Source organism: Trifolium pratense, linkage group LG7 (genome assembly GCF_020283565.1).
Source record: "Trifolium pratense cultivar HEN17-A07 linkage group LG7, ARS_RC_1.1, whole genome shotgun sequence".
NCBI classification, from domain to species: domain Eukaryota; kingdom Viridiplantae; phylum Streptophyta; class Magnoliopsida; order Fabales; family Fabaceae; genus Trifolium; species Trifolium pratense.
In genome coordinates this window covers 13,833,229-13,857,947 of record NC_060065.1, presented here as the reverse complement: position 1 = coordinate 13,857,947, position 24,719 = coordinate 13,833,229, and the positions used below count along the sequence as shown (strand labels likewise).

General features: G+C 33.6%; 2 pseudogenes; both read right to left on the bottom strand.

Moving 5' to 3' along the window:
• Nucleotides 1-1,612: 1,612 nt before the first annotated feature.
• Nucleotides 1,613-6,380, bottom strand: LOC123895904 (annotated as a pseudogene).
• Nucleotides 6,381-10,212: 3,832 nt separating this feature from the next.
• On the bottom strand, nt 10,213-24,577 carry LOC123895903 (annotated as a pseudogene).
• Between the last annotated feature and the right edge of the window lie 142 nt (nt 24,578-24,719).

Genomic DNA, 24,719 nt, shown 5'->3' with positions numbered 1-24,719 from the left:
CTTGCTTGGTGTTTGAGCAATTGTAATCTTGGTGATTATAGTGAAATCTCGTGGAAGTGCAAGGGGACTAGACTTCTCTCAATTTGTGGGAGGAATCAGTATAAAATTGTATTGTGTTCTCTTCTCTCTTTCTCTTAGCTTTTCAATATCCGCTGCAAATGCTTAACAAAACAACAGTTTCATCAAACTCTGAACTACTTCAAAGGCCGATAAGTTAAGTTTTCTTTAAATCAAGAAAAAGTAAACACAATTCAACCCCCCTTTCTTGTTTTTATCTCACCTTTGATATATAGGCCCATAAAGTTGATAATTTCTTAGGAAATTGGATAGTTACAACATAAGTGTCATTAAGAGTGGGAAAACCAAAATTTAAAACTGCCAAAATGCCTCAACAAAGCCTGTCACAGCCTTGTGGAGCATTGGCATGGCCGTGACAACACGTGTTTCCAGACATTATTTCCTCTTCTGCTATGTTTGTCACAACCGTGACAGACATCCTAACCCTTGATGTTTGGTTTTCTCGCTCTTAAGGCAAAATGTAGTGGACAAAATGGCCATAATGCATGAAATTATTACTCTCGTCTTCCTTTAAAGCACATATGATGACTTGATCAAATATCCATCAAAATAGGCCTAGAAAAAGCACATTTGTGACAAATGTTTCGCAGTTATGCTTGGGGGTAACTATCTGGCATGCTTGAGCACTACGAGCATGGTGACATGGACAGATGCTTTACGAACATGGTGACATGGACTAGCGCGCTTTACAACCGCGATGACAAGGAAAGTTGTTCACAATGCTAAGATACCTTTTTTACTTTATTTTAAAAAGATAGGTTTTCACATGAGAAAAACACATAATTTGTGCTTTGGATGAAATCCATAACCTTGGGGTACTTTTAGATTATAAGTATATCGATCTTTGTTGCATGCTTGTTTGATCATTAAAAATCCAAAATAATCACCATAATCATCTTCACTATTTCTCTAATCTTTTTATATAACAAAAATAATTTTCCCATGTAAGATACTATTTTTGATCAATATCAATATAATATTCCCTCTACCTTGTTACTTGTAAGTCCATGTGGATTCGATACTCTTTATTACGAAGACATGCTCGTGCACTTGCGAGCTTGTCATGTCTGGGATGTAGGGATCATAATCAGGGTCATTTTCAGATGTGGTGGTCGGTGCTCTATCGTGGCTATCAATTTCATTAAGCGGCATGCCAAGGGGCATTTCCGGTTTGTCGTTGCGGAGAACGCCATTGTTTTTGTAGGCCATTGGTCGTTTTTTAGTAGTTTTGATCTTAAGTTTTAGGAAAATATAGGGGAACTATAGTTCTCACAGACGGCGACACTAATCAGAATCGACATGACCGGTGGTTCTCCTCTTCAATACTATGGTGTGAAGGGAGAGGGGGTTGTACCTGTAGTCGGACGCTCAAGTAAGTAAAAAGTATATGGGCCTTCTACATGAGAAAACTATATATAGCCTCCGACATTTGATAAGTGTGTGTATGTTAGAGGAGTAATTCTTAATAAAGGGTAAACCCTTGAAGGAGAGACCTCTTCTATTCTCACACATTCATTCAATCATATGTTCTACCTTTTCATTTGTTTCTATCAACTTTTTCCTTTAGATCCATAATCCACTGTCCACATCCCACTTTCTGTTCATGTGGTTTCGAAGTCAAATATTTTTAAGTGACTACCTTTTGTTATTAGCATTTTTCTTTTGGGTTTTACTTTTTGTGGGAACAGGGATACTGTGTTAGTCAGTAACCTAAATGATTATTCTACTCAGCATCTCATACCACTGCTCAAGCTATGAAGAAAGAAGAGATGTGGACAATCAGGTTTTTATTTATTTTGAAAACAAAAATCAGGTAATGATGCTGCTGACAAGAAGTTACATTTTCTAGTGCCAACAATCACTGTACTTAAAAAATAAAAGTAACATAAAAAGCACTTCAGGTTGAAACACATCTGAAAAGGATAGGAAATTTTATATGTAAAAAAATAATAGATATAAGGAAAAAGGTGGACAACAAAGATAGCTTTATTTACAATAATGTATGGTGTGGCCAATGCAATTAAAAATCATTTATTCTGGTAATTGTAATAGCACTCATTGAGTTAATCCTATAATTTGGAGGAAAAGAATAATAGGAAAGGATTCACTTTTCATAAGATGGACTCTACAGGACACGTTGGAGACCTTATATTAAATTAGAAGTTTTATTGATCAATTTTCTGAGGGCATTTATGTGACTATTTTTGTCCTGTAGCATTATCCATTGCAATTTCAGGCTGAAAACTAAGCTGGTCCTAAAGCTAAAAAAACTACAGAAGCCAGTGTAATCATTTGAAACTTCAATAGGAAAATGATGGTTAGTGCCATTCCTGAGACAGCGTTTACAATCAACTCATGTAGCCAGTGTAAACAAATCTCGGTGAAAATAGCAAACAACTTAAGAGAGTCAGATCAAACATATTTAAGACAAAGTGGACAGACTTTATTATTGAGGCCACAGCCCACAATGGGGTTACTACTGAGCCCCACAAAGGCTGATCATCAAAACAAGCATGAGAGAAAGAGAGAAATGCTGCCTGAATAGCAACATGAACAACACACTACCTGGATTAGCCATACGGCATTCTTACTATAAAGAGCATTGTTAACAAACCAACTTGCCAGCTGATCCCATTCGCCCTGTTTTCTTCCATAAACAGAGATCCTGTACTCGGCCATCTGAAAATTTTATATTTTACAGAAATACAATGAGATACGAATATCACGGGGAAAAAGTAACTTAGATCACTGTAAACCTTACCTGATATTTACTTGCTTCAAGATCCAACAAAACTTGCTTTGTTACTTCAGCCAGAAACCTTCCTGCAATATGGGTAGTTTTAAGCTATTATGAATTCAAAAAACATCAACTAACACATTTAATAATCATTTGGAGTTGCTAAACTTTATACAATTAAATAATAGGTATCATTCTCATAGCTATACTAACCCTGGATAAGATTATCCTGCTTTAAAAATATCTCTCTGAGTCTACTCTGTCCACAAGGATTATACTTTAGGTTGAATTTGTCAAATCTATGAAATGTGCTCTTATCTGCATGGACGTCCAACAAATCCACATTCAGATCATATCTGCGTCATAATTTTCACTAATTAGAAATAAGCAGAAATGCAAGCCCGTAAGCATAAGATGATCTCATTCTTGAAGAAGCTAAATGAAAACATCAGAGGACAATGCATACCCAGTCAACTCCAAACTCTCAAACACCTCCTTAAAGCGTCATATACTTTCCATCTCTAAATATAACAACCTGAACACATAAGTTAATACTAATAGAAAAACATACAAAAGCTACTAATCTAAAACTACAAGAGGAAAAACGAAAAGAGGGGGAGGTAAGCCTACAGCATTATATTTCAAAATATAGTTATAATCTGAGAGCAGATTTTTACCTCATCAGGTTCTTTTCTTAACTTTGACTTGATGAAGCGAAGGAGATGCTTCTGATTCATGCATGCAGAATGATGAATGTGAGTATCAACTTTTCGGATATTGTAGAAGTCTCGGTGTGGTGCCCTTTTCTGGGCAACAAACTCCTGATCTGCATTCAGTAACAGATGAAGGCGGAATTTCTGTATAATGATCAGATAGATGTTACAAACAAACGCCACAGTAAAGCATAAAGAAAGCATGTATAAAGAAATTTGTGAAAACATACTTCCTCAAGAAATCGCAGTCTGTGGTAGCATGCAGAGCGAACATTCCCAATGGACATAACTTTGAGAATGTAATCCATATGAGTAAAAAAACTTGTTGCGCTTGCAACAGGGAATAGCTCTTAAGTGTCTGTGCACATATTCATATAAAGCTCAGTTCTTTGATTCTCGACAAACAAATATTGAAAATTAGATAGCAGAGAAATAATCATCAAAATGCCCTATTGTTAACACTCTGCATACCAGTTTTACTTGCAAAAACACGTACGACTCCATCTTCCATCCTAAAGTGGTGCTGTTTGCAATTTCAAAAAGCCAGTAAGTCGTAACATTATCAGACAAACACTTCAAAACATAAATGTCTGTTAATAACTCCAGCAGATTCCACGTGTATGAGGAAAATCTGAGTAACAGATCAATAATGGACAAGAAAGAAACTTACTCCTGTTGCTTCAACTGGTTCAAAGTGAAATGGATCAGAGTTAGTTTCGACAGGTTCAGCCTTCCATGGAACGAGATTTTCCTTGTAAACATATTTCTTCCGCAAATCTAAGCATTCACGAATCATCTTGCAAACTTCCTCCTCTTCAATATTCATTGGCTCTGAACAAGACAATGATGCATTTAATACTGGTTCTTTCAACTTCTCCATAAAACGACGATAGAAAACGTATTCATAGTTTTGTTATCATTTAAAAAAGTAAGCACAAAAACGGGGAGCAAATAAAGTTAAAATACAATAGAAAAAGAGGATAGGAAAATGAGGATACATGCAGGATTAAATCCGAAACTATTTAACACGAAAGAATTTAGAAACAATAAGAATAGTAAGACAACGATAGGACTTAAAAGTACCGAGCATTGTACTTCTTGCCGACAAGACATTATTGACAAACACAAGTTCATTCCCAGCTGCATTTACTGAAGTTGAATCTGCAATTGCACCGTTAATATTTGTACCAGCTCCTGCTTCTTTCGAAACCTCTCCAAACATCTGATTATTCGCAGCATTTACATCATCAACTCTGAATGGAACAGTTGAATTTAGTCCCTGCAATTCAACAACATCATGAACCACATAAAAGGCCGATATAGAAATAAATGTAGCACGAATTATGATACACCAAAAGAAAGCAAGGATAAGGAAAAAAATTTATTATCATGCACCATACCAATACTATCTTAAACTACCAAATCAAAAAAGCATCCTTGCAAAGCCTTCGAATTGTGAACCATCCAAGTATCATGTTAACATATAAAATGCAATGACTCTGGACCTCAGGTTCTATAGAGCCTAATTGGTTTGAAATTATTTTTTTTTATTTCCTATGCTAACTTTTTGCTAACATACAAAAAAAGTTACACCTTATTTTGACTTTTTTTTTAATTTTTAAAATTTTGTTACTGCTTTCACCAATTGCTACACAAAACTTCAAAACCAGAAAATAAATGAATCAAAGTAGTATTTTACATAAAAAATAACAAATAACATTTTAGCAAACCAATTAGGGCCAACTAAACATGCTTAAAACACAAGAAAGTGTGTTCCTCAACTTGCCTACTACTAACCGAAGAAAATGAAAAGAGTTTAATGAACATACATTGTTGGTCTAAATCAGTTTTTCATTGGACCTTAGGGTAAAACTTATTGATTTACACCGAAAAAGTGTATCATTTAAATCCAAAAGAAAATTATCAACAAAATCCATATTTTAGTTAACAAAGACTTAAATAAACAGCTTAATCCTCACATAAGAATTTGAAGAATCTCTAGTCCACAGGGTAAAAAGGAATCCGATTATCCTCACTAAGCTGTGTTCCATCATCATCAGAATCATCAGCATTTTCAAATGTATTTCGTCCCGGTGATCTCGGAGTGTTAATTCTACCAACAGAAGCTATCCTCTTATAAGAACTCGAAATCTGAGAACTCTCTGCAACAAAATTACCAACCACAAATCACAAATTAAAGCCAACATTTCAAGACTAAAAAAATCATACAAAACAGAAAATGTTTAGGTTTTTCAAATTCGCACCAAGCTTTGAACTCGTTCGAAGAGATGGAAGCCCTAACGGAACAGAATTAAGATTATCATGCGAAGACGAACGGTTCTTACGACCATCAGGAAACCATTCAGTTGCAGAAACAACGTCCGGCATGGAAGAAGAAACTCTATAGTTTCGAAGCAAGTTCGTATTCTCATCTAAAGACCTCGACAACGTTCCTTGATAATTTCTCGAATCGTTATCCGTTTCCGTTTCTCCGCCGTCGAACCCGCTCAGATCATCGCCGTAGTTCTCTTCCTCATCGGAGTTTGCTTCATCGGTTGTTACAGCAGGCGGTGCGCGACGGATTTCGACGATACGGTGGAGGACATGGTCGACGGTGCGGCGGTGGATGTAGAAAGCGGAAATGGCCATGAAAGAGGCTCCGAGTAACGCGGCCATAGCGAGGTGGAGAGATTGTGGGAGTGATGTGGAAGATGAAGGATCCATTGTTAGAGTTTTCTGATGATGAAGTTGAGTTCGCTATGTGTTTGTGTGAGTGTCTCAGTGACTCACACTTCCACTGATGAAAGGGTTTTTGTTTTCGCGCAAGTTCGACCTAATGAAAAATCGTTAAATGGACCCGTGAGGTAGTTTACGTGGCAAAGCTTTATGCGTCTGTTTGTTACGAGAGCAATGTTGTAGAGAGAGATATCAAAGAGAGAAAGAGAGGAGAAACTACAATTTTCTATTGTTTGGCATGGGCAAGAAAGAGGGAAGAGAGACAAAACTGAAGTGAGGATAAATGGAATCCATTTTAGTTTTACCCTGTGACTTGAGATTCTTCAAATTCATGAAAATTTTCTCTAATAATTACTCCATCTATTTGTTTTTAAGTGTCGTTTTTTACCATGACACACATGTTATCGTATAATTTTGATCACTACTATTTTTAATTATCTATCATAAAAAATTATTAAAATTTTATAACAAATTGAATAATATTCTATTTGCTAACATTTGATTTTATACATTAATAAAAATTTATGATAAAAGTAGATTATGCGAATAGTGGACGGTTATTCAAAATGACACTTTAAAAAGGAACGGATGAAGTACTATTTTGAATATTCTCTCTAATATTCATTTTCATCACTTTATGTTAGAACTATTTTCAAATGGATCATCCACGTTAATTTTAATCAAAGAGCGCGAGTTTTAGCGACGAGTCTTTCTTTTTAGGTTTCCTGAGCTTCTCACGCACCCCCTACTTTCCATTTACACCCCTCTTACTGGTTAGGTTGCGAGAGTATAAGGTACCGTTTGGCCCATTTTTTTTAGGTGTAGAAGCTATTTTTATCATAAAGATAGATATAGGGTCCGTTTGACTTAGTTTTTTTAGAGCTTATGCAAACAACTTATGCAATATAAATTAGGTTTTATACTATTTTATAAGTTCAAACTAGTGAAAATTGTAATTTTATAAATTATTTTATCATAAACTACCTTGACAAACTTATAATAATATATAAAAATTGCATAAACTCTAAAAAAAGTTGGGCCAAATAAGCCCATAATAGCTTTAAAACTAAAATTAAAGTTGTTTGGTAAATCTTACTTTATTTATAAAAAAAAGTTAAAAGTTTTTTTTTTTTTTAATTATAATGAGGTTAAAAGATATGTTTCACAATATATTATAATTTTTCTTAAAATATAGAAAACTGTTTTTTTCTTTTCTTACCTTAGCTTTTAAAAATGGTTGTTTGATCTAGCTTCTTAGTTCTAAGGAAAAAGAAGAGGAAAAAAATCTAAGCCAAACGGTAACTAAAATTGCAAAAACTGTGAAAAAATGGTTCGTTGGCTACACCGCGAACGGAATTCACATTACAAATAGCAAAACTCGTTGGCAGAAGAAGAAAAAAAAGTCTCCCGTGCAATCAAACTGTATTGACAAGTGGTCAAATGTGATCGGTCACGTGTGTGGTTGTCATATAGCTTCAGCCAATCAAACTACTTGGTGAATTCTATAAACTCACACCATTTGTGCGAAAAAAAATCATACTAATTTTCTCATTCTCCCTATTATCTCATTCTAGCTTCTTTTTTTTTACATTTTTTCTTGTGCTATTTTGTTCATTGGTCGCATAGTTCGTCGTCGGTTATTCGTATCGCTCCTACCAGTGTGCTTAAGTCACCATGGTTGGGAACAATGTGGTAATTAAACTGGGAAATTTTTGGGCTCTATTGGGAATGATATGACTAACTGAGAGACATCTGCCCGGATTTTTTTTACCACAAGAGGGGCATTTTTATGTATTTTTTCTGTCTAATGTAAATTTGCTTTTGGTTGTAATGAAAATCAATAAAATTAAGGTCGTCCTCAAGATTTTGAGTGTTTTGTTGAAATTATAAATTTGGTGTTTCTTTTGGTAGAGGTAGTCGTAGATTAAAAAAAAAAAAGGTACGATAGAGATAGTGCATGGTTCAATTGACTTTTTTCTGGGCCACAAAGTTAATAGTCCAAATGTCCAATAAGTTTTTACTAATTTTAGGTTTTCTATTTTTACAGTGAATCACATTTATGTGGGATTTGCTTATCAAAAAAAAAAAAACATTTATGTGGGATTTTTTGACACAATTAATGTATGGAGTTTTTTTTTGTACATAGAGAGAACGATTTTATTTTAATATATTAATATTTTTAAAGGTTTAATGGCACATTTGGTTCAAAAAAAAAAAGTTTAATGGCACATTTGATCCCTTATGTTTATTTTAGGTTTTAAGTTGGTCTCTTATGTTTATTTTGTTTCAAATTGGTCTCTTATGCTTTAAAAGTTTCAAGTTGGTACCTCAAGTTTTTAAAAGTTTCAAGTTGGTCCCTGAAGTTTCTAAAATTTGAATTAGTTAGTCCTATAAAGATGATCAAATAGGGACTACTAACTAATTCAAATTTTCAAAACTTGAAGGACAAACTTGAAACGTTTAAAATACAAGGGACCAACTTGAAACCTAAAATAAACATAAGGGGCCAACTTGAAAATTTTAAAACATAAGGGACTAACTTGAAACCTAAAATAAACAAAAGGGACCAAATGTGCAATTAAGTTTTTTTTTTTAATTACTATATATGCATGTCATATATGGTTCAATCTAATCTTACTTTTTTTTATTAGAGTTTAAGCTTATACAAAAAAAAATATATTAACATTAATATATATATATATAGTAAAAAAAAAGTGCCCCTAAAAAGTTGGTGCTTGTGCCACCGCTCCTCGCGAACACCCTCCGGAATCCCCTGAATAAAACTATTGTCTTACAAGTTGTCCCAGACATCTTACAAAATATACAGTTGTCCTAGACACCGTGTAAGACGTCCGTCCTCTGAATAACATAATTTCATTTTGTTTCTCGTTTTTATTTTTTTCTCTATCAATTTTTTATATAAGTTTGGTTTTTTCAAATTTGATTGAGATTAATTATTTGAACCAACTTATCTCTTGATTAGGATAGTTTGAATAGAGATTGATAGAGTATATGATGCTTACTTATAGGTTTGATCAAATTCGAATTTAGATTAATTGTGTTTTAAGACGCTTGTTCTTTCATACTTAATCAAACTATGCGATGTTTAATCAATGAGAATTTGGGTAGAAATAATCGATGCTTGTTCGGTTAATTTGTTATCAAACAAGAATATAAACGTAGAAGAATTTTTTTTAGAACCATTGGATTGGTTGTTTTTCTTTAATTGGATATATCGTTTCCAACCAAAATTCTCCGTTTAATTGTGTTATTCATCGTTCTTATTTTTGTTAATTATCAAATCAAAGGTCATTGTTAATACGTTTTATAATAATTATTTTTGAACGTATACGACAGTGAATAGGGATGTCATGGTGATGGTGAAGGGAGTATATGGCGACGATGATGAGCGTGTTGCCTACTGAATTGGTGATAGAGAGAGAACTTCAGTGAGAGAAATGAGGTTCACACTAAAACCGCCATGGGATGAAGGAAGTTGAGGTGCTGTCAAAGAGATAGAATGTTCAGTTGAGGATGAGGCAAGAAGCTTAGTTGACGGCGGCGAGGAGAAGCCTATGCTTTTCATTTCTTTCTTAATTTCCCGATGAAAATAAATAAAATCATGATACAAAGATATTTAAAACACTCAGATAACCTTATATAATATGTATGATAATAAACTTATTAGCCAAATACTACAATTAACTTATCAGTCATCGGTAATAAACTATCAGCTATAAGCTATATGTCATCAACCATCAACTATAAACTACTCGTCATTAGCTACAGGCTAATTTTACCAAACAAAACCTAAATTTAATACATGTATGATTGTATGAAGAATTACAATATTCTTATGTATAAGCCTTGAAAGAAGTAACCGAAGTAACCTTATATAAGACGAGCCATTTTAATATATACTAAAACACAAATAAATATTAGCTATGATTGGTAGAAAACAGACATTGAACTTCAAACACTGGAAATTATTCATGTCACTTCTATTACAAGGAAGGTTTATTTTTGTTTGACAAAACAAGGAAGGTTTATGTAAAATATATTTGTGACCAATCTACAAACCATAGTTTGTCACTATTTTTTATCCTTTTAATGAAGTGACCTTGTAACAATATTTACGAGCACAAAATATAAAATAACACAAATTTAGCACCGCCAATGCAGCAATGATGAAATAGAAATACTCCAATCTTCCCTTATTAATATCACTATCAAGCCAATCTGATCCACCTTGTTTCCCTGTATAAGAATGCACAATGTTCACAATGAATGTGCTAAGGTTACTACCAACGGAAATATTGAGACATAGCAAAGAATTGCTTATACTTCTCATACTATTAGGTGATTCTTTGTTGAAAAATTCAGTGTATCCAACTGTTCCAAAAATATGACAAAATGCTATAAGCAAAAACTGAGGAGCTAGCCACATTACCGACATAGGCGCAACGCCGTTAGAATCTCCCATTGAAATTGTTAATTCCCTTCTTCTTTTTTCAACCAACCCTGCAACTACTACTGATAGAATTGCAGAACCATGTCCAAGTCCTATCCTTTGAAGGGTTGTTAGTCCTTGTTCTTGTTTTGTGATTTTCTCAAGTAAAGGTGAAATTACACTATCATAGAATGGTAGAAATATACCTATTGCTATTAATGTTATTACTGATAATGAGCCAGCATGTATTTCAAAATTTCCTATGTTTCTGTCCATTTTTAAGGCTTGTGATATTGAAAATATTGATAGTTGTCCTAGTGGAATGAAGACTATGATGCTTGTTACCCATATTGGTATTATTTTTAGCATGCACTTCAATTCTTCAATTTGTTGGATGCTACAAAGTCTCCATGGATCTTTGCTTGATCCATCATTGGTTAATTCATTCTCCTCAACCACAATAGCAGCTTTGTTTAAACAACTATAATAAAAAATCAAAATAAATATCAACCATTAAAATCATTAATTATAAGGTTAAGGAAGCATATAATATCCTTTGAAATTTCTACTAATATTTTAAATGTCATAATTAGATAAATGAAAGTATTTTATTAAGATCTATATTATAATATTTTTTTATTGAAAACTTGCTATATATATTCTTTGCGCAACTGCAGTGGTTGACCTCTCGAACCTTTTGTGACCCAAATGGAAGACAAACTCTCCATAAGAGATTTATTAAGGTCTAATTTTTTAAAGACATCAATTATCCCTTTTGACTTTTAGATTTATCTTTTAAAAATAATTGAGAGAAAAAACAAATTGGTTGAATCATCCGCGGTTGAACTCAGTTTAACCCGGTTCAATCGAGTTTAATAGGCTTAGATTTGACCGTATTTGAATCAATTGATAATTGGCCAAGTCCGATTTTTTCTTAAAAAATGACTATGATGCCATATAAGTGCTTACCTAAATTCTTTTGTAAGAGGCAATTTTCCGTCCGAATCATTCTGGAATGTAGGATCATAGAAAGCTCCTTCTGAATCCTCAAAAGCAGGAAGATGAAGGTGTTTCTTGTGTCTAGCTGCTACCAACACTTGAGCAATGTTATAGAATATACTTCCTTCAGGCTGAACATAAGAATAAACTCTTATACCAGCAAAGAAAATGATAATCGAAACAACCATAAACATAGTGAACAATCCATAACCAAGAGTCCAACTAACAGAATCTTCAATATAAACCAAAAGTGTTTGGTTTATCAACATAACTAGTGTTTGTGTGGTGTAGTACAAATTATAAAACCTGCTACTTCCATGTCTTCCTTCAGAAGTTGTCAAATCAAATTGATCAACTGCAAAGGGAATGCTGCAAGGTCTAATTCCACCAGTGCCAATTGATAACCAGAATAGACCAAAAATTAAGACCCGTAGTTGGAAATCTGTGTGGTCATTACAAATACCAGATTGTTGCTGTTGAATTGAGCATGGTGTTGGATGAAGTTCTGGCACCCATGCTGTTAGCATTAGTATCACCAATCCCTATAAGTAATATTATAAACAAAAGTTGAATTATATAATATGATAATCTAATGGTTTAATAACAAATTAAAGATGTGTTGAAATATCAGCAATTTTCCATGTTATTACAGTGTCATGGTTTAACTCTACAAACATTTTAAGTGAAAAAAAATAAAAATAGATTCATTTAATAACTGATTTACCTGCTCGATAATATACACGAGTTAACTCAGTTAGTTAATGAAACCTAGAAGTATTAAGCATACTATAAACAGTGCCCCGAGACAATAATATATATTTTTTTGTTCAATCTCTCAGCCAGAGCCCAGAGCAAAGATTAAGCATATTAAAAAGGAAATTTTATTTTGGAACTTGTGCATTTAATATCTTAAAAGTGTAAAAGGTTGTCTTACAAATATTAATTTTATCTTTTATTTTCTATTTTGGTATGCTTAACAAGTGTCTCAGAGGCATTATTTAGCATGACCTTATAAACTCATATTAATGAAATGAAAACATACTATAAGACTAGCAAAGGAAGCAATGGCAATTGTAAGAAATTTTCCCAAGTAGGAATCAGCAACAAAGGCACCAATGAGAGGAACAACATTGGAGACAGCCATCCAGGTATTCATAATATTTGCAGCAAGAACATGATCCATGTTATAAACTTTCATCAAATACACAATAAAGTTTGTTTGCATTCCAAAATTTGCCAACCTCTCAACTGTATCATTTCCTGCACAAAATTCTTCATGTCAATCAATCATTTCCCCTGAGCACAAATGCACAATAAAAAAATTGAAAAAGTTTCAAATTATATTGCATATTATAAGAAACACACCTAAAATATAAGGCATAGCCTTCCATCCAGGCTTTCTTTGGTTAGTCATTGGATTTGACTCAACAAGAAGGGTTTCTTCAGCTAGCAATTTTTTCTTCAGCGATGGAATTGAGCACTCTCTATTCATTGTTTTTCTTGTTTTAGACTCAATGATGTTTTTGCTAGCTTTTGTTATAAGCAAAAATATATATAGCCAAATTTAATAAAAGGAAGAAAAACAAAATAGTCAAAAGATAAGATTTGATGTGCAATGCTTCTTTTGGTCATTGGATTCATTGAATAGCGCACATGTCAAAATTGATTTGGGTCAAACAATTATGAGTAATATTGATGTCTTTTCTATTAAAATAAAAACGAAGTTTTTTGAACCAAAAAAAAAAAATGTTTCTTTTGGTCATTGGATTCATAAATCCCTCTTATTCTTATTATAAAAAAAAAATACTTTTAGTGTGATATATTTAGTATTTTTTTTAAGATTGATTGAAGAGGAAGATAAAATTAAGGTAATTCGAAAAATGTATTTTCACAAACCTTGTAATCTAGGAAGCACCGACACTTTTATGTTTAGGCGTGTCGCGATGTTCGACACGTGTCGGTGTCCGACACTTATATGACACTCGTCCGACACGTGTCGGATAGCTCATATCGGTGTTGGAAAAAAAATTCAATTTTTCCTTTAGTTTGACACTCCTTAGATCGGTGTCCGACACCTGTAGGCTGTAAGACACTCATATGACACGTGTCGGACAAGTGTCCCAAAAATAATTATTTTTTCTTTGCATATACTCTCATTATGCACATATCAGACATATCTACAAGAGTTAAAGATGTGTAGAAACAACAATATTGATCAATGAGGGATTGAAGACATTACATTTAGATTACGATATTTTTAGTTTTTTCGATCGTAGATAGATAAATAAAGGTAAAATACTATCATATCTTGTTTTAAAACTTTTTTTAAAAAATAACTTGCTCAAATTAAATTTACATGTATATATTTTGATTCTCAATTATATGGTTTCATAAATATGTAGCGGTGTCGGTATCCTATATTTTTTACATTAGCAGTGTCGCGGTGGCCGTGTCGTGTCGCGGTGTCCGTGTCGGAGTCCGTGCTTCATAGCTTGTAATAGCTAGGTTGACGCAAAAAACCAAGAAACTCAGGTGTAGCTTCTTTTAATTTTAGAAAAATAATTTTCTTTCATTTTCTCTTGTGTTCTTAGTTTAGTATTGTTTAGTTTATGTTTGTTGCTCATCATGTGTAGGTGTGAGTAGTTTATGCTTTTAATTTGTTGACTGCGATTACTTTTAAGATGGAGTATATCATATGTTATAGTGTATTTGTTGTTTAAATTAAGACAGGAAGATGAAGCACCGAATTGAATGGAGAAGTAAATGTATGTTTCGATCCTCTTTGTTATTACGCTTATTGTGCGTCTAGTAGTATGTGAGGATCTCCATCTTGTTTTAATCCTGGAAGATCCACATCCACATCCATCCAGCTTTGCCCGTTGATGACATGAATAAGAGTTGCCATCAGCGCATCTGTTTCATCTCCGGCAGTGATATGTGATACATCCAGAGTTGTATCCTGATCACACCTCTAAAATATGCATAATTTTAACAGTTATTTTACTTAATAAATTTTACTTATAGGTCAAGTTATTGAAACTAGCTATTTTACTACATTTTTTTATACCTCTAAAATATGTATGGTTTTTGTAGTAGTTTCACTTAGGATATGTTTGGTAAAAATAAGTTATAAGCTAGCTGATAGCTAATAAGCTAGCTTACGGCTGAAAAGCTAGCTTATAGCTGGAAAGCTGAAAAGCTAGCTAATTGAAATAAAGTGTTTGGTAAAATTAGCTTTTAAAGTGGTTAATAAATATAAAATGACATAATTGATAGTTAGTAGTTTCTTTTTTAGAGTGAGTAGTTATTAAATTAAAGGGTGAAAATGAAATAAAGTGTAAAAAGCTATAAGCTATAAGCTCAAACGCTACTTAAAATAGCATCTGAAAAAAACTATAAGCTAGTAAAAAAAACTTGTTACCAAACAACTCTAATTTTTTGAAACAAGCTTATAAGCTCATATAATAAGCTATAAGCTAACTTGTTTATGTTACCAATCACACCCTTAATGCAAGACACAGCAGTATGATGCATCAACCAATATTTGGTCTTTCCTTTTCCCTCTTTATGACCATTTACCCTTTTGTAACTCTTGTAAGCTAGTGAAGGGCCACAAAATTTTCATCACTTGTGGGTATACAAAGAGTCATGCTCTCATGTAAAAGACATTCATCATCTCTTCCAAACATTCCATATTATACTAAATAAAGTTTTCTCATTTTATTTTCTTTGTTCTTAGTTATTTGTTCTTCGTTTTAGTTTATGCTTGTGGTTATCGACCATGATCAAGATGAGTAGTCCACTTTACTTTAGAGTTGTAAGGAGTTTTTTTGGTAGAGGTTATGTGATTTATTTCCTTACTTTATTCTATGGTGTGTCTTGTATGTTTAATCTAATTTTATGTTTTTGATTTTTTTATGAACTAGTTAAAAGACCCTTTTTATTCGATATTAAGTTTCTTATTATATTAAGGTAAAAATTTATTTAGAATAAAATATTTAAAAATTTATTATATAATATTGTTAAAATATAAGTGAAACTTGTGTTGTGTTATTGCTTGTAAAATTTATTAAATGAATAAATTATCAATGACAAATAATGCTCTCGTGTATATATTTTAATAAAAAATTTAAAATTTGATTAGGATAATTTAGTAAATTTGATAGTAATTAATTTTATTATATATTTTTTATAATAACTTTAGTATTATATTGCTCAAAAAAACTTTATTATTATATTTTTTAATAATAACTTTATTATATTATTATTAAAAATTAGTACTAGTAACTTTGGTGGTAATATTGTTTGTTTATTTTTTATGAGAAATATTGTTTCTTTTTTTTTTATTTTTTTTGCAAAAATATTGTTTATGTTTCAATTTTTCTATATTCCTATTTTTATGCATATTCATCTTATTTTTTCTATGGTTTTTTTTATTCCTATTTTTAAGCATAAATATATTTTTCTGTTTTGTTCTTATCTTAACCTGTTTTATTCCTATTTTTAAGCATATGATATTTTTATTGTATTTATCTTATATTTTTTCTATATTTTTTGTTTGTATTTATCTTATATTCTTTTTATATATATTATTAATATTTTTGTAGTGAAATTACAATGAAGGATATAAAACTTGCAACGTGATTAAAAGTAATAAAGATAAATTAGTAATTTTGGTGGTAATCGATTTTAATATATTAGTAATAGATAGATATAATGATAAATATATTCACATGTACGTAGATAATGACCGAAGGATCGAGAGGTGAAGGTCACCGTTGGAAAATTAAAAATTAGACAGGAGCAAAGTAGTCAGAGTCGAGATCGGGGAAGGATCACAAGATCATGAATCGGGGGATCGTAACACGGATCGTAAGATCCTACCAGATTCATAAATGCATAAATTTATGCATATATATATATAATAATAATAATAATAATATATATAATAATATATTTTGTTTTATTAATATCATTATGGCTTTTTAAAATCACATTAGTTTGTTAGTATTATTATTATTATTATTTTTAATCGAGCAGTCAGTATTAATTAATTATTGAAAAATAACCAAAAAAACAAGTTGGAAATAGAAAACCATATTTTTATTATAAAAAAAATAAAGGAAGAAAGAAAAGCGCATAACAAAATAAAAAACGTAGAACAAAAAAAAGCAAGTCTCTTGTCATTTGAACTTTGAGCAAATGGAAGTCTCTTAGATAGTGTTGGAGCAAAAGGAAGTCTCTTGCTAGGTGTTTGAGCATAGAAGTCTCTTACTAGTGTTTGAGCAGAGGAAGTCTCTTGCTTGGTGTTTGAGCAATTGTAATCTTGGTGATTATAGTGAAATATCGTGGAAGTGCAAGGGGACTAGACTTCTCTCAATTTGTGGGAGGAATCAGTATAAAATTGTTTTGTGTTCTCTTCTCTCTTTCTCTTAGCTTTTCAATATCCGCTGCAAATGCTTAACAAAACAACAGTTTCATCAAACTCTGAACTACTTCAAAGGCTGATAAGTTAAGTTTTCTTTAAATCAAGAAAAAGTAAACACAATTCAACCCCCTTCTTGTGTTTTTTCTCACCTTCGATATATAGGCCCGTAAAGTTGATAATTTCTTAGGAAATTGAATAGTTACAACATAAGTGTCATTAAGAGTGGGAAAACCAAAATTTAAAACTGCCAAAATGCCTTAACAAAGCCTGTCACGGCCTTGTGGAGCACTGGCATGGCTGTGACAACACGTGTTTCCGGACATTATTTCCTCTTCTGCTATGTTTGTCACAACCGTGACAGTCATCCTAACCCTTGATGTTTGGTTTTCTCGCTCTTAAGGCAAAATGTAGTGGACAAAATGGCCATAATGCACGAAATTATTATTCTCTTCCTTTAAAACACATGATGACTTGATCAAATATCCATCAAAATAGGCCTAGAAAAAGCACATTTGTGACAAATGTTTCGCAGTTATGCTTGGGGGTAACTATCTGGCATGCTTGAGCACTACGAGCATGGTGACATGGACAGATGCTTTACGAACATGGTGACATGGACTAGCGCGCTTTACAACCGCGATGACAAGGAAAGTTGTTCACAATGCTAAGATACCTTTTTTACTTTCTTTTAAAAAGATAGGTTTTCACATGAGAAAAACACATAATTTGTGCTTTGGATGAAATCCATAACCTTGGGGTACTTTTATATTATAAGTAAATCGATCTTTGTTGCATGCTTGTTTGATCATTAAAAATCCAAAATAACCACCATAATCATCTTCACTATTTCTCTAATCTTTTTATATAACAAAAATAATTTTCCCATGTAAGATACTAATTTTGATCAATATCAATATAATATTCCCTCTACCTTGTTACTTGCAAGTCCACGTGGATTCGATACTCTTTATTACGAAGACATGCTCGTGCACTTGCGAGCTTGTCATGTCTGGGATGTAGGGATCATAATCAGGGTCATTTTCAGATGTGGTGGTCGGTGCTCTATCGTGGCTATCAATTTCATTGAGCGGCATGCCAAGGGGCATTTTCGGTTTGTCGTTGCGGAGAACGCCATTGTTTTTGTTGGCCATTAGACGTTTTTGAGTAGTTTGAAGGGATTTAAGAGGAGTTTTTTCAAAAATTTAATCCTCTTAGCGGAACAATCCCGATGAACGGATCTTGATTAAACCATTAATCACAAATCAAAGAACACAAAACCACAAGTTTATGTGTTTACCTCTTGAAGTGCAGAACCTTTAAAGTAGAAACTGTTTCTGATCACGAGCAAAGCAAAGTAGCGATGCATCTACTCAGTCCACAGGAACAGACCTTCTCCGATGACCGGTGCTAGCCAATTCCACCAGAGATTCAGAGAGAACCGGGTTTTAGAGAGCGGCGGCTAGGTTTTCACTTTGTGAATTAGGTTAAGCTCTCTTTAAAACTTCATCACAAGGGTTCTATTTATAGAATCACTTGTGTGGTCATCAAGCCAAGCACTACACCGTACCTTACGGTGGACCGCATTTCTCTATTTTCATAAATTAAATAATAAGTCATACTTAATTATTTAATTACTAATAAGTCTTACTTATTTATTTCTCTCATCTATCTGTCCTTTGTGTGTGACCCTATAGGTTCTCGTAACGTTGACAATAATATTAAATCACATATTTAATATTATAAACAGTGAGCGGTATCTAGCAACACATCACTGCTACCCAAGTGACGAGAATGTCATGTGATCTGACGAAACCTTTCCGTGATAACGATCGTGTGTATAATTACCCCTTTGCCCTTATATCTATATTGAACACAAGACATAGATCGTGTCACCCTTGTATGGTTCAATATTTTATTTCTTGATCCCAGGATATACTGAACAACGAATAAGCTCAATATCTCATATTGACTTAGTTCGGCGTGGCCACGCATTTTATCAGTCATATTCCATCAAGAGGCCTACAGATATTGCTCCTGTTATGTAGGAGGGGCAAATTCCATCTAGGTCACTCATGTCCCTCAGCATGATTTGTGGAGTACCCATCAACCGACTTTATAGTCATCCTGTTACGGACAATGTTTGAACGGCAACTAAGTACTCTACTCCACATCTAGGGTCCATAGTGGTTTCAGGTCGAAGGGTGGTATACACCATTATCACTATGAGAATAACTTATGACACTTTTCATAAATACAATGTAGCATTCTCATGGCGGGTCAATCCAATATAAATATTACTCCTAATATTTATATCTATGTGAAGACTTGATATCTCATATCCATGACTCGTGAGATGAAGTCATCGGTCTACTCACATAATAGTCTCTATGTTTTACTGTTATCCCACATCACAGTAAAACTTAATTATGGATACTTTAAGAATAGTGTCATTATGTTTAATGGAGTCTCACTATTAAGTCACACTTAATGTTCCATTAACTAGACTAGCTCTTCTAGGGACTTTATTAGTTTGAAACAAACATAATAAAGAAATGTCTTATTATATATATATTAAATATATAAATCAAAGTCATCATACAAAAGACGATTCTATCAAAATAGATTGGCTTTTAGGGCTTACTCCAACATAGTTTTGATCTTAAGTTTTAGGAAAATATAGGGGAACTATAGTTCTCACAGACGGCGACACTAATCAGAATCGACATGACCGGTGGTTCTCCTCTTCAATACTATGGTGTGAAGGGAGAGGGGGTTGTACCTGTAGTCGGACGCTCAAGTAAGTAAAAAGTATATGGGCCTTCTACATGAGAAAACTATATATAGCCTCCGACATTTGATAAGTGTGTGTATGTTAGAGGAGTAATTCTTAATAAAGGGTAAACCCTTGAAGGAGAGACCTCTTCTATTCTCACACATTCATTCAATCATATGTTCTACCTTTTCATTTGTTTCTATCAACTTTTTCCTTTAGATCCATAATCCACTGTCCACATCCCACTTTCTGTTCATGTGGTTTCGAAGTCAAATATTTTTAAGTGACTACCTTTTGTTATTAGCATTTTTCTTTTGGGTTTTACTTTTTGTGGGAACAGGGATACTGTGTTAGTCAGTAACCTAAATGATTATTCTACTCAGCATCTCATACCACTGCTCAAGCTATGAAGAAAGAAGAGATGTGGACAATCAGGTTTTTATTTATTTTGAAAACAAAAATCAGGTAATGATGCTGCTGACAAGAAGTTACATTTTCTAGTGCCAACAATCACTGTACTTAAAAAATAAAAGTAACATAAAAAGCACTTCAGGTTGAAACACATCTGAAAAGGATAGGAAATTTTATATGTAAAAAAATAATAGATATAAGGAAAAAGGTGGACAACAAAGATAGCTTTATTTACAATAATGTATGGTGTGGCCAATGCAATTAAAAATCATTTATTCTGGTAATTGTAATAGCACTCATTGAGTTAATCCTATAATTTGGAGGAAAAGAATAATAGGAAAGGATTCACTTTTCATAAGATGGACTCTACAGGACACGTTGGAGACCTTATATTAAATTAGAAGTTTTATTGATCAATTTTCTGAGGGCATTTATGTGACTATTTTTGTCCTGTAGCATTATCCATTGCAATTTCAGGCTGAAAACTAAGCTGGTCCTAAAGCTAAAAAAACTACAGAAGCCAGTGTAATCATTTGAAACTTCAATAGGAAAATGATGGTTAGTGCCATTCCTGAGACAGCGTTTACAATCAACTCATGTAGCCAGTGTAAACAAATCTCGGTGAAAATAGCAAACAACTTAAGAGAGTCAGATCAAACATATTTAAGACAAAGTGGACAGACTTTATTATTGAGGCCACAGCCCACAATGGGGTTACTACTGAGCCCCACAAAGGCTGATCATCAAAACAAGCATGAGAGAAAGAGAGAAATGCTGCCTGAATAGCAACATGAACAACACACTACCTGGATTAGCCATACGGCATTCTTACTATAAAGAGCATTGTTAACAAACCAACTTGCCAGCTGATCCCATTCGCTCTGTTTTCTTCCATAAACAGAGATCCTGTACTCGGCCATCTGAAAATTTTATATTTTACAGAAATACAATGAGATACGAATATCACGGGGAAAAAGTAACTTAGATCACTGTAAACCTTACCTGATATTTACTTGCTTCAAGATCCAACAAAACTTGCTTTGTTACTTCAGCCAGAAACCTTACTGCAATATGGGTAGTTTTAAGCTATTATGAATTCAAAAAACATCAACTAACACATTTAATAATCATTTGGAGTTGCTAAACTTTATACAATTAAATAATAGGTATCATTCTCATAGCTATACTAACCCTGGATAAGATTATCCTGCTTTAAAAATATCTCTCTGAGTCTACTCTGTCCACAAGGATTATACTTTAGGTTGAATTTGTCAAATCTATGAAATGTGCTCTTATCTGCATGGACGTCCAACAAATCCACATTCAGATCATATCTGCGTCATAATTTTAACTAATTAGAAATAAGCAGAAATGCAAGCCCGTAAGCATAAGATGATCTCATTCTTGAAGAAGCTAAATGAAAACATCAGAGGACAATGCATACCCAGTCAAATCCAAACTCTCAAACACCTCCTTAAAGCGTCATATACTTTCCATCTCTAAATATAACAACCTGAACACATAAGTTAATACTAATAGAAAAACATACAAAAGCTACTAATCTAAAACTACAAGAGGAAAAACGAAAAGAGGGGGAGGTAAGCCTACAGCATTATATTTCAAAATATAGTTATAATCTGAGAGCAGATTTTTACCTCATCAGGTTCTTTTCTTAACTTTGACTTGATGAAGCGAAGGAGATGCTTCTGATTCATGCATGCAGAATGATGAATGTGAGTATCAACTTTTCGGATATTGTAGAAGTCTCGGTGTGGTGCCCTTTTCTGGGCAACAAACTCCTGATCTGCATTCAGTAACAGATGAAGGCGGAATTTCTGTATAATGATCAGATAGATGTTACAAACAAACGCCACAGTAAAGCATAAAGAAAGCATGTATAAAGAAATTTGTGAAAACATACTTCCTCAAGAAATCGCAGTCTGTGGTAGCATGCAGAGCGAACATTCCCAATGGACATAACTTTGAGAATGTAATCCATATGAGTAAAAAAACTTGTTGCGCTTGCAACAGGGAATAGCTCTTAAGTGTCTGTGCACATATTCATATAAAGCTCAGTTCTTTGATTCTCGACAAACAAATATTGAAAATTAGATAGCAGAGAAATAATCATCAAAATGCCCTATTGTTAACACTCTGCATACCAGTTTTACTTGCAAAAACACGTACGACTCCATCTTCCATCCTAAAGTGGTGCTGTTTGCAATTTCAAAAAGCCAGTAAGTCGTAACATTATCAGACAAACACTTCAAAACATAAATGTCTGTTAATAACTCCAGCAGATTCCACTTGTATGAGGAAAATCTGAGTAACAGATCAATAATGGACAAGAAAGAAACTTACTCCTGTTGCTTCAACTGGTTCAAAGTGAAATGGATCAGAGTTAGTTTCGACAGGTTCAGCCTTCCATGGAACGACATTTTCCTTGTAAACATACTCCCTCCGTCCCAAAATATAAGCAAAAGCGGGTCAACAAAAGTGAATGTATCTGGACTAAATTTTAAACCAAATTCATCAACTTTTGTTGACCTATTTTTGCTTATATTTTGGGACGGAGGGAGTATGTCTTCCGCAAATCTAAGCATTCACGAATCATCTTGCAAATTTCCTCCTCTTCAATATTCATTGGCTCTGAACAAGACAATGATGCATTTAATACTGGTTCTTTCAACTTCTCCATAAAACGACGATAGAAAACGTATTCATAGTTTTGTTATCATTTAAAAAAGTAAGCACAAAAATGGGGAGCAAACAAAGTTAAAATACAATAGAAAAAGAGGATAGGAAAATGAGGATACATGCAGGATTAAATCCGAAACTATTTAACACGAGAGAATTTAGAAACAATAAGAATAGTAAGACAACGATAGGACTTAAAAGTACCGAGCATTGTACTTCTTGCCGACAAGACATTATTGACAAACACAAGATCATTCCCAGCTGCATTTACTGAAGTTGAATCTGCAATTGCACCGTTAATATTTGTACCAGCTCCTGCTTCTTTCGAAACCTCTCCAAACATCTGATTATTTGCAGCATTTACATCATCAACTCTGAATGGAACAGTTGAATTTAGTCCCTGCAATTCAACAACATCATGAACCACATAAAAGGCCGATATAGAAATAAATGTAGCATGAATTATGATACACCGAAAGAAAGCAAGGATAAGGAAAAAGATTTATTATCATGCACCATACCAATACTATCTTAAACTACCAAATCAAAAAAGCATCCTTGCAAAGCCTTCGAATTGTGAACCATCCAAGTATCATGTTAACATATAAAATGCAATGACTCTGGACCTCAGGTTCTATAGAGCCTAATTGGTTTGAAATTATTTTTTTTATTTCCTATGCTAACTTTTTGCTAACATACAAAAAAAGTTACACCTTATTTTGACTTTTTGCAAACGTATTTCGTCCCGGTGATCTCGGAGTGTTAATTCTACCAACAGAAGCTATCCTCTTATAAGAACTCGAAATCTGAGAACTCTCTGCAACAAAATTACCAACCACAAATCACAAATTAAAGCCAACATTTCAAGACTAAAAAAATCATACAAAACAGAAAATGTTTAGGTTTTTCAAATTCGCACCAAGCTTTGAACTCGTTCGAAGAGATGGAAGCCCTAACGGAACAGAATTAAGATTATCATGCGAAGACGAACGGTTCTTACGACCATCAGGAAACCATTCAGTTGCAGAAACAACGTCCGGCATGGAAGAAGAAACTCTATAGTTTCGAAGCAAGTTCGTATTCTCATCTAAAGACCTCGACAACGTTCCTTGATAATTTCTCGAATCGTTATCCGTTTCCGTTTCTCCGCCGTCGAACCCGCTCAGATCATCGCCGTAGTTCTCTTCCTCATCGGAGTTTGCTTCATCGGTTGTTACAGCAGGCGGTGCGCGACGGATTTCGACGATACGGTGGAGGACATGGTCGACGGTGCGGCGGTGGATGTAGAAAGCGGAAATGGCCATGAAAGAGGCTCCGAGTAACGCGGCCATAGCGAGGTGGAGAGATTGTGGGAGTGATGTGGAAGATGAAGGATCCATTGTTAGAGTTTTCTGATGATGAAGTTGAGTTCGCTATGTGTTTGTGTGAGTGTCTCAGTGACTCACACTTCCACTGATGAAAGGGTTTTTGTTTTCGCGCAAGTTCGACCTAATGAAAAATCGTTAAATGGACCCGTGAGGTAGTTTACGTGGCAAAGCTTTATGCGTCTGTTTGTTACGAGAGCAATGTTGTAGAGAGAGATATCAAAGAGAGAAAGAGAGGAGAAACTACAATTTTCTATTGTTTGGCATGGGCAAGAAAGAGGGAAGAGAGACAAAACTGAAGTGAGGATAAATGGAATCCATTTTAGTTTTACC